The sequence below is a fragment of the Paramormyrops kingsleyae genome, chromosome 21 (assembly GCF_048594095.1).
Source record: "Paramormyrops kingsleyae isolate MSU_618 chromosome 21, PKINGS_0.4, whole genome shotgun sequence".
NCBI lineage: Eukaryota > Metazoa > Chordata > Actinopteri > Osteoglossiformes > Mormyridae > Paramormyrops > Paramormyrops kingsleyae.
In genome coordinates, this window is record NC_132817.1 from 18,311,488 (window position 1) to 18,316,576 (window position 5,089).

Here is a 5,089-nt window from a genome sequence, read left to right on the forward strand (position 1 = left end):
AAATGACATACAATAACTGGCGTCGGGTCTAATTATAAATCTATACTTAGAGAACAATCTGTACTTGTGGAATAACCTAGCGCTGATGTTATAAATATGTAAAAAGATTGTCTTGAAATGCTAACCTGTTCATCATTTGACTACGCCGAGGACCGGCTGAACGTAATTGTTCCTGGTGAGGCTTTTGCCTCATCAGACAGTCATACTCTTTCTAAGTGGGCATTCTGTCTGTAGTGGACGTTTTCTCCATGTTTAATCATCCTCCCCGCAACCAGGACTGGTAATTGGCAACTACTCTCCTCTTCATGGGTAAGTCATGGTACCCAGAGGGCAAATCCATATCTGGAAACAATTAGGGGGTGATTAGGCAGACAAATGTCGAAGATGGTCTGTCCTCACATTACTATTAAAATGATACCAGTGTCTTTAATTAAGGAGATGAACTACTCCCATGCATCTCTCTGGTCTTGAAAACCGTTAAAATACATGAGATCTTCAGATTCACCGCTTGTTTTCAACTTACTCTATGTTTCATTTGCAAATGGTATGGCCCGCGTATTCAATACCCAGCTACCGCTTGGCATAATTAAAATGCTACAAGTAAACTACGAATGTGCGTTGCAGCAATGCCCGGCGGATCGGAAATAGAGTAGGTATAGCTATTCTTAGTAAGCGATTAATTGGCGGTGAACATAACCCCGAACAAGCACACCATGTTTTTGGGGGGACGCACAAATTAGGGTCCTTAAGCTGTCCTGGCTAAGACCACGTTGCAGGGAAATTGTAAGAATTCCGACAACGATGATTGACACTTAAAAGAACGGCGAGCAAAAGGAACCAGATGGCAGATCCGGCGTCGTTAACGTTTTATTTGGAGATTTCAAAACAAGAGCGCACAATCCCAGGCTCTCTTTTCCGCTTTTATAGCAGGGCCCATTATTTGAAATTTGAATTCCACCGCCCGCAATAAAAAAGAAGTCGACTTCGTTTGGTGGTCTCAGGTTCCCAGCCTTTGTTCTGCGCGAGGACGGCGGGGATGGGGGCAGATGGCTTCCCTCACCGGTGAGCTGAGAGTTTTAGAGGGACGTTGAAGTAGCGAGAACAAAGCCAAGCAGGCCATGAAATACGGTGCTCCTGCCGTCAGAAGTGCAAGAGCAAAGTTTCACTTAAGCTATTATTGTTTTTTTTTTGTTTTTTTTTTTGCCTGACTGTCAGTGGCCTGTCGGTCACGGAACGCGCGAAGCTTACGGGACGTTTAATTAACGGGCATCGCTGGAGGTGCCCCTCCCCCGGGGACCCTGCGGTTTTCCAGCTGACTCACTGCTATCTATTAAAACGAGGACATGAATAAAGAAAATCCTGTCGACTTTCACCTGCCCTTTCGAGGCTGGAAGCTGAGAGTGCACTTTTAATGCTGAGGCCTTGTGGCTGGACTCTGTAGGAATTTTCACCCTGTCCCTCTCTCTCTCTCTCTCTCTCTCTCTCTCTCTCCCTCTATTTCTCCCTCTTTCACCCCCCTCCCCTCCTCTCCTGCTCCACCTTTTGCCCCTCAAAATTCTGCACCACCCTTATCACCTTAATCTTCCATGATGAATGCTCTTTCCCCTCATTCAGCACATTCACATAAGCACCATATATTTGTGCGGTTCCTTGTATTGAAAAGGACTTGAGGTGTTGCTTTTCGGGTATTCTGGCATAAGAACACAGTGTGGTGTCCCACAATGGGATGTTAACGGCTACATCTCAAGGATCCTTTTTCTATGGGGGGGGTCATACGGCGAGCCAAAAACAAGAGGTTGAAGTTGATGTTAGGTCCTGAACTCTTGGTCAGGAAGCGTGTCGACGGAAGCCTCAAAGGAAACTGAAGCTGAGAAATGCGGAAAGAGCGTGTATCCGACTGGGATGAAACCCCAGGACAGCACTGTGCTTTCTTTGTGCCTTTCTGTGTTTTTCAGTCAGACGGGAAACATCCAGAATGGAGGGTCAGGGAGGGAACCCATAGCAGAGGTCATGTGACAGTCAAAATACAGACGGGATCGAAAAATCAAAGGAAAAAAAAAATAACTATCATCCGCAGAAGAGGCTTTGGAGCGATAAGCTTCTTGCTATACTGTTTTAATGAGAGCTGTAAAACTGGAGAGGCATCGGTACCTCTGAGATGGTGCGCAGTGGGGGGGCGGGGGCATGCCGCTGAGGATCTCTGTGTCAACAGAACACAATATAAAGCCATGTCTGTCCATGAAAGTTAGAACATTAGAGAATAAAAGAAAGCAAAGCTTGAGTTAGTGAGCCCAGCCTGTCTGGATACTGTCCTCCCTTATCAGCAGCTGTCAAATTCCTCAGCCCAGAGCCCAGAAGGACCCACTATGTGTGGCTCGGTGAGCAAGGTCTCCTAAACAGATCTCAGCAGACCTTCCAGTTCCACTTGGCATCGCTTGGGTTTATGTTCCTTCAGTAGTAGCTGCGTTGCTTGTTAGAGGAAGGGAACTTCTGCATTCTTGCTGATTGTGCTTTCCCGTGGCACAGTTCGCACTTTGGTTAGTGGTGTGGTGACTCACTGGGCCCTGCAATGGTGCCCATTGCACCATTGCAGGGCACTGCTGGATTTGTGAGTTCGAATCCTGTACATCCCCTGCATGGGCTGAGTCTGTATTTTCTTCTAGCAGTATGTGCATCTATTGGTTTTCTTATTGAATCCAAACACATGCAGTTAGGAGAATTGGTCTTTAAAACTGCACATGGTGCGTGAGCCCAGTGATGGACTGGTACTTCGTGACAGACCCCGACTGTGTACCCTGTGTTGCCCAGGACACGGTCTAGACCACCCATTCCTGCATACGCAGTATGGATGTGTAGATACTGTACACCAGCCTTCCCTGGTCCACAGAACCTATAGTGAAATGTCTTGTTGGGATAACTCTACATTCTATCGCAATGTTTCCCCTGCCGGTCCACATTTTGACTCCCTCCCAGCTCCCGGTAGGAGCAAAAACATGGACTGTACGGCGGTCTCTGAGAAACACTGTTCTATTGATTCCTAATGATTTGATTAAGTTGCTAAATGTTTTTAGTAGGTTCTTTGGGAAAGTCAGCTTGCAGAGGAGGACAGAACAAGATCCATAACATGAATGGTCCCATTTAGCACAGTCATATCCCCAATGTGTAAAACAATTCAGTATGCAGACGCTCAGTTCTTCTGTAAATGCCCATATCTGGGATGAAACATCTCTGTCCACGCAGGCTGTCTGTTCATCATTGGATTAATAATGACTTAAATTGTTTTCTTTTTCCATTTTGTTTAAGGTCCCAAGCGAAGTGAAGAACTTGTGTCAGTCCAGCTTGGATTATCTTATTTTCCTGTAAAAAATAACAGGAGCAATGTTACCGGTGCTGGATTGTCCACCTTGCGGACCAATTTCCAGGAACTAATTAAGTTAGTAAATCGGAATATGGGTACATTAGGAAGCATGTGGCGTGAGATTTAACAATTACTGTACCATCCAAAGAGTCCAATGCAAATTATTTTCATCAGCTCTATTAATTTCCCAAGCTGATAATTCCAGTTTGAGCTGGACCTTCTTCAGCTGTGGAGGAGATAAGGGGAAGAGACAGGCTTTGCAAAATGGACTCCAAGGCAGGGTCCCTCTTGACATCCCATGTGTGGAGGGGGGGGGGGGGGCGTGGGGCGGGGAGGGGGGGAGCGAGTTCCCACACAACATCTCCCAGGTGCTTTCCAGTAAATCGGGCTACCATTAAATACCATGTCTGACCTGCAAGGAAGGATGAGAGAGTTGAGGTCTCCAGAGAGCTTGTGCAGCTGGCAGACGTCCCACGTCAACAGCTCGCCTCCTGGACCTGAGTGGCGCGGTGGGCTGGGGGGGCGGGCAGCAAGGTGGGGGCTAAGTATCACTGGACCAGGATCTCAGCGGCCAACACAATACATCAAAACTGAATGGCTGGGTGTTTTAGGAAGTCATCCCACAGGATCGCCGTCGGGTTTTCCACGCCGAAGTCCTGACAAAGCCTAGTTTAAGGAAGCCACCATCCAGAGTAACGGACTTTAGGGGGCTGGGGGGGGGGGGGATGCTGCACCCCCTCGCGTCACTGCTTCCTAATAGTAATGGAAAAAAATGTGCAAATTTAACTCTAGCCCTTTTAAGTCTGCAGGACGCGGAGCATATAATTCCAAATGATGCCTCAGAGGACTCTGCTCAGCTATGGGCTGCATAAAGTGATAAAAACAAAATTTTCCTTCCAAAGGGATCATTTTCCAGATTACCTTTAAAAGCTGCCGGCTACAGACTCGGGATTAAGCACATGTGTGTGTCGGAACATCCGAAACATTAGAGGCCCTGCTGTTATTTATCATCATTGCATGACGCACTGCTCTCCGGTTCTCAGTCAAACCCCAGCAACGGTTATTTATTTTTTTATTTTTTGCAGATTCATCAGCCGTGCTTTTTTCTCCAGTCAGCCCTCCATCCATCTTTCAACTGCTTATACAGTATGGTGTCAGAAGGGGGGGGGGCGGAGCCTATCCCAGACTGCACAGGACAGATGGCTAGGATGCACTGTGGTTGGGATCCTAGGTCATCACAGGGTACCCACACTACGGGTAATTTAGAGATGATAGTTCAGCTAACCCAGGAGTAGGCAGTACTGATCCTGGAGAGCCGGTTCTTAGCAGGTTTTCCATCCTACCTGGTCTGTGATGAACCACACCTGACCTCAGGCAGATAGTAACTCATCAGGTAGGATGGAAAACCTGCTGGACACCGACACTGCAGGATCAGGGTCCTTGGAAGTACCCAGAGGAAACCCACTCGATATTAGGAGGACATGCATTAGGAGGATTGTGGTTGACTCCCCTAGAAATTCAGGTGTGAGGTCATAATGCTACCCATTGAACTCCCTACCGCCCTCTGGTGGATATCGGTGGCGCCAAGATTATTAAATAAGGAGGCATAATCCGAAGGCATGAATCACACTTCTCTTGGCAGAGAGCTACCTTAACACACGGAAAGGGGAAGCGGACTCTTCCTCTTCATACCCTTCATTCGTCGAGGTGAGTCTGGGCCAGAACAAAGAT

General features: G+C 47.4%; 1 long non-coding RNA gene across 1 annotated transcript; it reads right to left on the reverse strand.

Moving 5' to 3' along the window:
- Window positions 1-2,651: 2,651 nt before the first annotated feature.
- LOC140581452 (uncharacterized) lies at window positions 2,652-3,873 on the reverse strand. Its single transcript, XR_011984515.1, has 3 exons — window positions 3,771-3,873; window positions 3,498-3,584; window positions 2,652-3,357 (listed from the first exon to the last, which is right to left on the reverse strand). It is a non-coding gene; the product is annotated as an uncharacterized lncRNA (long non-coding RNA).
- Window positions 3,874-5,089: the final 1,216 nt, after the last annotated feature.